Here is an 11987-nt window from a genome sequence, read left to right as displayed (position 1 = left end):
CACCACGTGCTCAGTCCAACCTCACAGAGTTTCCACGTACCTCAACTGGCAAGCAAGAGGCTTTAACCTTAGATTCTAATACCATAGTTATCAGGGCACATACTCATGAATACTATTTACCTGAGGAACTTGAAAAGAAAACATGGTTTGCTAATGCAGGTGCTTATCATCACCTTACTCCCTATGCTCAGTTCTTGCATATAAAGAAACAATATGCAGGTCATAGTCGTGTGTGTGTTTCAAATGGTAAGTCCTTAACCATTCATTGTGTAGACTCGTCTTGTGTGATACCTAAAAACAACCACACATGTCCTATTATTCTAAGTGATATATTTTATGTTCCTTACATAACAAGAAACTTACTTTTGGTTTCCAAATGTTATGTTTAAAATTATTTCTATCAAATGTTATGTTAAGTATCATGTTTCTAACCTCACTTTACTTGAAGGCTATTTTGATTCAAGTGGATTGTATTTCTTTCCACAATTGGTAGTAGAGTCTTCAAGGTCATGTTTTCTAGTCATGGCAGTATTTCTCTTTGCATAAGCATGTTCGCTCAATTTCTTGTTCTATTATATCTAATGTAAATAAGCTTAGCGTGTAGCATTATAGGCTAGGTCGTGTTCATTTTCCTACCATTATGCTTGATCTAAAACATTATAATATCAATGTCTCTAATAAAGGAACTACTTTATTTTGCAAGTCTTGTTGTCTTTGAAAATCACATAGAATTCATGATCCATTGTCTTCTACCAAATACAATGTTTCTTTTGAGCTTGTGCACACTTATCTTTGGTGTAACACCCTATTTTCCCAACGCATAAATATAATTAAATCATATATTTTTGATAACTTTCACACATAAGATGTTACACATCTCGAAACACACACATGTTGATCATGTAACACTTAATTTAAATAAATATGCAACACATGTCATCACATGCTCACCTTCAGTTAGGGTATCATCTAAGTGGAAATACTCAATTAAAACACATCAATTTAAATCTCATATCACTATTAAAAAAAGCATTGACCATATATCTTCTCCAAATGCTTATCATACTAAAACATAAATTACGAGAGCATACATCGTCTCTCAAAAATCTCAACCTAAAACAAAGAAAACGCTCATCAATGTTACATATCATAGCATAACCAAAGCTAAAACAAAGAAACTAAAAGAAATAGTTCCAGGAGCTAGCTTCCACTCATAGCATCGACTTTAATCTTGAGTATCTATACGGTGCCAATGTAAAGGCAACATTCAAATAGAAGGGGTGAGAACTCACATTCAATAATAACAGGCATATACTGCAAGGTAGGATATCAACACATAACATAATCTACACAATCTCAAATCACAGTATATCAATTACAATCTCACACCCAACGCACCAATCAATCACCACTTAACAAATATACATATAACTCGTTATACAATGCAACTCGACTATGTAACTTTATGCATATGCATATGGTACCAGCTCAACATTTGGTTCTCTCAAGACCGGGTCCCCTCTCTGAACTCATGAGCCCCCTCTCTGAGCTTGGGACAAGCCACTAATCTCCTCTCTGAACTAGTAGACATGCCTCTAGACACAACTCGTATGATGTTGTCATACCCCAAAATTTGCCCTCCCTTTTCATATGATTTTGGTTTGAAATTCATTTGCACACATTCATACCAAATACATGTATATCATTCATTCATATTAACATTTTTAAACAAATCACCATAGATTCAAAGTTTGAGATTATTTATCATGTGGTTTGTCTATTAATCTTGTGATTGAGACCTTGGAAAGGGATTATTTGATCATTTTAGTTTCCATCATGCCATTGCCATTAGAATCATTTATCAAGTTTTCTATTTGGAACTAATCATTTGTTGGTCATGGTTGATGACATAGCTGTTTGTCTTATGATTCATTTGGTCCAAAGTTTTGTTATACATGTTTTATTTAAGTTTTATGGTCCATTCATAGTCCATTTGTTCAAGTCTCATGGTTCTCATTCAAAGTCCATGATTCATTCAAAGTTCTTGAATCAAAAGGGTTGTTTTCATCCAAGATAGTCCATTTCATTTGTACAATACCACTTACAAGAATCCATACAAAAATTACAAAAAAATTGACTTTGACCTACAGTTGACTTTGGTAAACTATTGACTTTTTGGTCAACCAATTGACCAAAGTCAACTCACCTAATCCATCAACCTAACCCTAAGTTTCACTTTGATTTTTCATTGTACCATCTTCTCCCTTGACTTCACATGCCAAGATTACTTCATGTGTAAGTTTCTTCAAGCCATGCCTTGATTGGCCATGCCATGCCTTGCCATCCTTTACACATACCAACCTACAAGAGCAAGCATCAATTAGGTGAGCCATTCAAACCAATCATTAACACAATTCACATTTGCACATGTTTCATTAAGGGTCCACAAGGATTCACCATCATCCACATAATTAACAAGTCATGTAGGATTGCAACAGGATAAAAAAATTAGCTTCATACAGTCTAATACATTAGCAGCCATGGATAACTCACATGTTGTGTTGACCCTGCATGAACTCAATAACAGCCCTGTTATGCTAACATTTCCATTGAAGTGGTGATGCAAACATGCTAACAGATATGGAATCAGTAATCTAAACTGTTATTGAATTGGTTACCCAAGACAATCCTTTCACCACCTGTAAACAGCCTACAAGAATCCTAACTTTCCTAGAATCTAAAGCATAACATGATGGATCTAGCAGCATACATATAAGTTATGAGTTAGAAGGGGAATAACTAACAACATTACATCACCATTTGTGCAACAGAAGAATGACTTTTCTTTCACTTAGCAAGTTTTGTTTTGATCTAAGCATGGAAAACCAAGGTTCAGAGATACAAGCATACATTAATCAATTTCAGATGACCTTAACATAATAATATTTTATCATACAAACTAACAGTAAATATCAGAGTTATAAACTAACTGTAGCAAAAATAATTCTAACAGGGCATGACTAATACAATAGCTCAGTCATCGATTTAACAGAGCAAAAAATGACTAACAGTAAAATAACTAGTTCACTAATTTAACTTAACATTGACTAACTTCCATTTAATAGATCCAACAGACTTAACATTTTTTGTTAAACTCCCTAACTTCCTTACACTTAGAGAACCTAATTGAACTTAACATTACACTAACATTGTTAACCTCCATCAACTCTAATCTCCACCAACTAACTCTATTAAGCTAACTTTCATCATCTACTAACTAACATTCAGGTTTAGTTTACTAACACTAACTAATAACAGAGTTTAAACTCCCAACTAACACCAACAAACTTTTTCAAAAATTAATTGGATTTGACAAAGATCAAGCTAACAGAGTTTGGTCTATAACTAACTCTAAACAGAATTCTCACTAATCCCCATAACTAACAGAGTCATAACTCCAAACTAATTTTCACTAACTCATATTAACGTAGTTAAGCTTTGTTAATTCATCAAACCTCTATAAATCACATTAATGACCTTCAATTCAGAGGTCACCAATCATTCTGCAAAAATCACATTCAATCATCTTCATCTCTCTCTCTCTCTGAATCATCACTCTCATTCTCCTCACCCTCACAAAAGCTCATTCAACATACTCTATTAAAGCTCCACATTAAAGTTTTAATGGAGTAGAGCCCAACCTCAGCACTCACAACTCTCTATTTATCTCTGTTGCAACTATTCCTCACCTCACAGATTCATCATCAATCAGATTCTCACAATCTCATAATCACTCACACAAGAATCATTCTCCTAAATTCTCTCAGTTTTCAACCTCTCTATTACTCTTCAACCTCACGTAGAGAGCACAAAAATCCTACAGGCCATTGAAGGTAGAAGAAGAGGAGTGAAGAAGAAGAGGAAGGAGCATAAGAGCGTAATTCATACCTGATTCAAGAGTATCCATCTCTCCGTAATCATCTTCTTCTTTTCAACTATTCACCGAAGCAAATCTCCGCTTCGGAGGTATTCCATTTTATCTCTTCTTGTCCTAATCTTGTTATCATCATGTAGAATCCACTCTAAGGAGCCTTAGCCCTAAGCTTTAGGACCGAATTTGTGCGTAATCACTGTTTAATTTAGGATGTGAAACTTAGGTTTATTTGTTATTTGGCTTAGATTTAAAGCAGTGAATGAGAATTGTTGAAAATCAAAGTCATATCGAGATTGTGTCGAGGAAGATGATCTCAGTGATGTGACTTTGGTGGAAGCACGACCTCCACGCCTCTGGAGGCGATTTCTGGTGCGGAGGAGACGGAGGAGGTCCGGTGAGATGAATTAGAATATGATCTGTTTGAACCTAAAGAACTTGATCCCTATAAAATTCACCTTACTCAATATACCCTACAAACCTCAATACCATCTACACCCCCAGATTCAATATTACCCCCATTCTGAATCATAGACCAGAGACATTGGGCCCTAGAAATGGGCATACACCCATTCTTTCCTTGTAGACCCCCCTTTCTCTACTTCACACACCCCCACCCTTTTTTCCTTTATTTCTTTTTCTTTTTATTTCTTTTTAATTTCTTTTTAATTTTTACTTGTCTTTTTAACTTCTTTTTAATTAGACTTTGATTTTTAATACACTTTGTGTACATGCAATTTGTTTTTAAGAAATATTAACACTCAGTTTTAGCTCATAATAGTGAATCATTAGTTGGAAATTAACTATTAGTTTTTTGAATTAGATCTTTTAGAAATTGATGTACGTGTTCATATTAATCTTTTAGGTTAATAATAATTGTAGAATTTAAGCAAGATGGTACTTTGTTCCTTAGAACGTTTGGCTTCACAAAAACTCATATGCTTGCATCTTGATCCATACCCTGCTTAATTGATCGAAATCAATTTTGGTCAGGCAATCATTTCACTTTTGTGTTAGCCTCCATCCAGTCAAGTGATCATGGTCATTCAATAGGATTATATCCCTTCTTGCTTCACATTCAAGTTAATTCCAGTTTAAGGAATTGTGCAAGGTTTCGAGGCAAATTCCATAACTCAGTTCATCTCAAGTATAAGTTCATATCAAGTCAAGCTTCTTATGCAAGATTATGAAGACTAAAGCACTATTTAAGGCACAACACAAATAATCTTATTCAATGCTTGTCAATCATGACGGGAGTTGCACGTCGTGAGCCTTAAGTAATGGAGAATGATGAGAGAGAATTTTTCCTATCCTTGTCTATAGTACCTCTGCGTACGGGGCGTAGGCCCTAGTTGTTCAGAGTATTCGCCTTCGTTCATAGAATTCAATGCAGTTCGAATCAAATGGTTACCAAGTCTCCTTCCCAATAAACATTACATTAACACTCATTACATCAACATATCTACAACACTTTCTTCTTTGGATCCATTCTCCCATTTCCTTGGTCAATCACCGTTTATCGGTTAAAAGAACATCTTTTCTTTTCTTTGTTTAATCATCGATTCTCGGTTTAAATACCATCTTCTTGGGTTAATCACCTCTTGGTTAAAATACAATTTCTTTGGTTAATCATCAGTTCTCGATTAAAGTACCATTTTCTGTTTCTCTTTTGGTTAATCACCGACTCTCGATTAAAATACCATACACTCACTTTTTGGGTTAATCGCCTTTCTATGGTTAAGAACCCATTCATGAATCAAACCATCTTCTTTGTCTATCTTGTTAGTCTCATTGCTTAGACATACCTTTTTCCTTCATTGCTTTCCATGTTAGTCCCATGCTTTGGCAAGTTATTTCCATGTTAGTCACATGCTTTGGAAGGTCATTTGTGCATGTTTTCCATGTTAGTCTTATGCTTTGGCAAACCCTTCTCCTTCCAAGTTTGTCTTGTTAGTCCCATTGCTTAGACAAACTCTTTCATACTTGACATGTTAATCACATGCTTTGGCAAGCCCCTTTCAGCATGTTTGCCATGTTAGTCCCGTGCTTTGGCAAGACCTTTGTGCAGGTTTTCCATGTTAGTCTCATGCTTTGGAAAACCATTTGTCCTCTCTAGTCTTCCTTATTAGTCTCATGCTTAGACAGACTCTCACAAGATTGCCATGTTAGTCCTATTACTTTAGCAAGCCTCAAAACCTTTATGTATGTCTTGTTAGTCTCATTTCTTAGACAAACTTCCTTCATTTCTTATCATGTTAGTCCTACACTTTGGAAAGCTCTTGTCATGTTAGTCTCATGCTTTGGCAAACCATTTTTCCTCCTTTGTATGTACAGTTAGTCTCATTGCTTAGACAAACCTTTCCCTTCTTGCCATGTTAGTCCCATGCTTTGGCCAACCATTTCTCCTCTCAATTATGTCTTATTAGCCCCATGCTTAGATAAACTCTCTCAAGCTCTTTCCATGTTAGCCTCATGCCTTGAAAAAACTCAGACCTTTTCCCTCCTTGTCGTGTTTATCTCATGCTTTGACAAGTCCCCTTTGTGCAAAATTTCCATGTTAGTCTCATGCTTTGGCAAGTCCCTTCATATATGGTTGCCTTGTTATTCCCATGCTTAGGAATACCTTTTTCTCTTTTTTGTCTGTCTTGTTATCTCATGCTTAGACAAACTTCTTCATCTATCCTTACCTTGTTAGTCTCATGCTTAGGCAAGCAACACTCTTTCAATTCAAACAACACCTTCCTTATTCAAGCAATACAAGTTCTTTTTCAGTTTAATTCAAACTCTTTCATTTTAACGCAATTCAATCAACTCTTTCTTTTTCTTTTATCACTTAAACCTTTTTAAAATAAACAATAAACTTCTTTTCATAAAAGAACTTTTATAATCCATTCCTTAGCAGTCAGACTAAAAGCTTGAGGCATCCGAACTAGGATTGAATCAGCTAACGTCTATACACTTCTATGATACGATTACAATTATTCCTTAAAAACAACCAACACCACCCTTAGTTCCATGAACTACGGAGCTCTGATTTTCTTATTGCACTATGAGGATACGTATGCACGAGGATTTGAATCCTTGGCGAACACATTCCTTCTTTTTTCTCATTCCAACACCATCCTTAGTTCTCTGAACTACGGAGCTCTGATTTCCTTATTGCACTTTGGGGATACGTACACACGAGGATTCAGATCCTTGACGAGCACATTCCATCTTTTTCTCATTCTATCTCCCTCCTTAGTTCCACGAACTACATAGCTCTTATTTCCTTATTGCACTATGAGGATACGTAAGCATGAGGGCCCCAATCCTCAACGAGCACATTAATTATTAAACCTTTTTTCGTAAGTAATCTTTAGATAGTAACACCTATACAAGCAAATAATAATCAAAATGGTTCCTGTTGAGTACAACATATGTGAGGGATGCTAATACATTCCCCTTTCATAACTGACTTCCTTACCCGTTTCGCTTCTCCTTAGGTTTTATCGATATTTTCCCTTTACTTTTTTGTAATAAATAAAGTTTGGTGGCGAATGTTTTGTATCTTCAAGTGTGCGATGAGCTCATGTATTTTTTGCGTAGCTTCAGATGCACGAGCATATTATCAAATCAATTCATTAAGACCCCCCTATGATCCTAACATAATGCATTGACATCTCAAGTAATCCCCTCTCAGGATTACATCTCAACCACAATCACAAAATGTACAATATCAAATTAATAGTGCAACTCTAGCATGTCATAATTCATCTCAATCAAATTATATCTCAAACATGCAACGATACAACAAACATAACTCAAAATAATCCATATTCACTCTCAACATACTCCACATATTCAACATTTACACCGTTAACCAATTATAATTAACATTCTTAACATCATAATATCATCACAAGATAACATTAAAAATTACACTCAATTATCATCAATTATTCATGTTATCATGACACATAATCATGCTCAACCAATCATTATCGACAACATATAAGCAACTCCATCATAACACAACAATCTCATTTAATAACATCATCAATATCACAATGAAAATCATAAAATTGTTTAAGAAAAATCATTTTTTCACATGACATTCAGTCATCTTATAAAAGATAACTCAAATACTAACATTAATAAATATTTCTATGCGCTGGCTCTCTAACGCTTCGAACGACACTCGATTTGGACTTTCGGAGCCAAAGTTATGGCCAAAATGATTTAGACCGAAAAATATGAACAACGGCTCCCGCACTGAGCGTGGTCGCGACGAACAAAATGCAGAACTTTCTACGTTTTTCATGGTTATAGGCCTTCCGGACCTCCGATTTCGGTTCCATAAAAAACCAAACGCTTGTAAAATTATAACCTATGCAATACCCTAATTATCTCTAGTTAATTCACAATTTTAACACAATTAAAGCATCAAATCATTAATTTAAGGTTATGCTTAAAACCTTTGAAATTGCAACAATGGTGGAAAACAAATCAAGTATCAAAATAGAAAAATCAGTCATGAATAATGCACGAAATTCATCAATAATTACATAAAACTCTCATCACGCATCACATATGATCAGAATTCATCCATATTATATACCTTATTGGAGGTTAATGACTCATGTACCCTACCCTTCATGTATAAGTCCTTATTGATGGTTATTCTTCCTACTTACCTTAGATTTCCAGCAAGCAAGCTCCTTAATCAAGTTTGGTTCTTTCCTCCTTAAGCCTTAGACTTGTTTTTCACACTTTTGCCTCTTTTTCTTATTTACTACCTAATTTAATTATTTGAATTATCTAAAATATTATTTAAATTCTATTTTCTTCTAATTACTCTACCAACCCACTAAACTCTCCCTAATCCCTCCCATGACCCACATACTCATTACAAGAATTATAATTTATTTATCTAATTAACATAGCTCAATAATTAATTAAATATACAAATTTTTAAATAACCTAAATTGGGGTGTTAGATTTGGGGGCCTGCACCCCGTCCATCATGTTTGGATTTCTCATACTACATAGCCTTTGTGGATGCCTACACCAAATAGACTTTGATATATTTCTTGGATCTAAAGTCAAAGGCCTCTCTAGTTTTGGGATCATAACTTTTCTACCTCACTACATATCACCAATAGTCTTCCAACTTACAACTTGCCTAAATTTCACTCCCTATTTCATGCCTTATATCACAAGCTACTCCATTATCAGTATATCAAAGTGTTCGTATATGCTTGATTTCTCTTTACAAGACCATATATATAACATGCATAAGATAGAGTTTAGAATTCAAGAATATGTTTACTTACGAGTCTTATCACATCACAAAGGCTGCAAGTGTCTTAGAAAAACTTGTAAGGTTTTCATCGCTAAGGATGTTGTCTTTCATGTGCGTCAATTTTCTTTTCCCACATTGTTTCAATATGATCATAAAACCTCAAGCCAAACTAGAGACCTATCTAAATCTATGACTTTTCCTCCTTTGTCTACTCATGCATATCCTAATGAAATTGTCACAAATTTATTGAACAATACTCTTGACCATCAGGTTGTGCAAGATAGACTGCCCTCTTCTTAATCACAGGTTGACAGATCACGTTCTAGTCATATTGGTGCACTTGTCTTACCTCAAAACCCTTCTGGAAGTTCTATCATAATGTTAGACTCACCTCAACATAGTTCTAGAGTTAATGCCACACAAAGTTTACCTGATAGTACTCTTCAGGTCAGTCCCTTACTTAGTGGTCTAGGATTTTAGGTCCCTCTCACCACAACTTGGTCTAAATAATTCCTTTCATCCTATATACACAATTCAACCCACTCTAAAGTGCTCCACCTTAATGACCACCATATGCTTATAAGGGCCAAAAATGTAATTCCAAGCCTAATGAATTACTCACACATGTAGAACCTCAATCAGTCAATCAACCTTGTCACAACCTTTATGGATTAAAGATATGCAAGTGGAATATGATGCTCTCTTGGAAAATCATACTTGGACTATGACAAATCTTTCACCTCACAAAAAACCTGTTGGTTGAAAATAGGTTTTCAAAGTAAAGGAAAACCCATATGGCACAGTGAATAAGTACAAAGCAAGACTTGTAGGCAAATGCTACCATCAACAGTTAGGCTCAGACTTCAATGAAACTTTCTCTCCACTTGTGAAGCCGACCATAATTAGAATCATTATCGCAATTTCCCCGGCCAACAAATTAGACCATCAACAAATTGACATAAATAATTCCTTAAACAACTATCTCAGGAACTTATTCAATTTGGCTTCCTACACAACAAATCTTATCACTCCCTATTCACCAACTCTCATCAAGGAATCACCATGCATGCTCTGGTTTATGTTTGTCATATCTTACTTATAATCACTTCTTCAACTCTAATACACAAACTTATTGACACTCTTCATGCAACGCTTTCTCTTAATAAACTTGGGAAATATGAGTATGTCTTAGGAATTAAAGTTAAGCATCTTCCACATGGTAGTATATTTCTCACATAAACTAAGTACATTTGAGACTTACTCAATCGAGCCAAAATGTATAATGCTAATGGAGTAATTACACACTATGCTCACTTACTCATCAATACATGTCAATGGTTGGAGCATTATAGTATGTCACATTTACCAAACCAGACATTGCATTTAGCGAGAATAAAGTCTGCCAATTCATGGCCTCTCATTGGTGCACGATCGAGAGGATCTTGTTGTATATAATTGGCATTATTACTCGTGGATTGCTTCTCGACCTCAGCTTCCTTGACATGCATGTTCTCTCTAAGGGCTTATAGTGATCCTGATTGGGACATTGACCCTAATGATCGTAGATCTACCTCAGGGTCCTGCATTTTTTTGTCAAAATCTCACCTCATGAAGCTCAAAGAAATAATCTCTTTGTGTTAGTTCAAGCACTAAAGCATTGTATCATGTCATTACTCACACTACCTCGGATTTTTTGTGGGTTGAGTCTCTTCTCAATGAACTTGATGTTCCCTTTCTTACTCTCACTCGTTTATGTGACAATCTCAGCGCAATTCTCTTATCACGCAATCATATTCTCCATGTTAGGACCAAACACATTGAGTTGGACATTCACTTTATTTGTGAAAGAATTATTACCAAGAAAATGAAGATTCAACATGTGCCTAGTAGTGTATAAGTTGCAGACACTCTTACCAAACTGCTTGTCACAGTTGCGTTTCAAGACATTCGAACCAAACTCAAAGTCATGACTTTTATCCCTCCTTGATCTTGTAAGAGAGTATTAGGAGAATAATACAAACTATGTTTGTTTAATTTAACATAATATGCATTACCCCATGCAAATGCATAGAAGAAGAGTGCATCGTGACATGATCATCTCTTCATTAGTTCTCCATGTATTTTTCCATGCACTCATGTATTTGTCAATATATATATATTATATATATTATATATATATATATATATATATATATATTATATATATATATATATATTATATATATATATATATGAGAAATGTATTATAAAAATTTAACTCATTAATTAATAATTGTTAAATGAAATTCATACATTCAATTACAACTTCACATGAGAAAGTTCAATTTTATCCTCCCATGAATACACAAGATTACTATGGTGAGGTGCAAGTACTAGACATTTAGAAAGAAATGTCCATTTTCCCACAATAAGTAATTAAGTACTTAGTTAATACATTCCTTTTAAGCACGAATCAACTACTAGTAAAAAGGACCCTATTGGTGCATATCATTAGCATTGAAAAATTGTGTTCTTTGAAAATAGAAGCAGGATAGTAGTTACAATCTCACCAAGGAGAAATTTGATTGGGGTTTGAATTGAAGAACATTCGTTGGACATTTATTCAAGAAAGGAATGGTGTGTGATACGAGGACTCTTTTAGTTGTGATTATCGTATGTGATAAACTTTGATGGTAACAAGTTCATGTTGTTACATGTGTCCATAATCTGATAAATTGCGTTTCAACTTTTTAGATATTGTATGGCCAATTAATCTTAAGGTAACTAGTCCAT

The 11987-nt window shown here is 34.8% G+C and overlaps 1 long non-coding RNA gene across 1 annotated transcript; it reads right to left on the bottom strand.

Moving 5' to 3' along the window:
* Window positions 1-1992: 1992 nt before the first annotated feature.
* On the bottom strand, window positions 1993-4505 carry LOC127073783 (uncharacterized). The gene is made up of 2 exons (XR_007785866.1): window positions 3949-4505; window positions 1993-2361 (listed from the first exon to the last, which is right to left on the bottom strand). It is a non-coding gene; the product is annotated as an uncharacterized LOC127073783 (long non-coding RNA).
* Between the last annotated feature and the right edge of the window lie 7482 nt (window positions 4506-11987).

This window comes from Lathyrus oleraceus, chromosome 4 (genome assembly GCF_024323335.1).
Source record: "Lathyrus oleraceus cultivar Zhongwan6 chromosome 4, CAAS_Psat_ZW6_1.0, whole genome shotgun sequence".
Lineage (NCBI taxonomy): Eukaryota > Viridiplantae > Streptophyta > Magnoliopsida > Fabales > Fabaceae > Lathyrus > Lathyrus oleraceus.
This window is presented reverse-complemented; position numbering and strand designations above follow the sequence as displayed.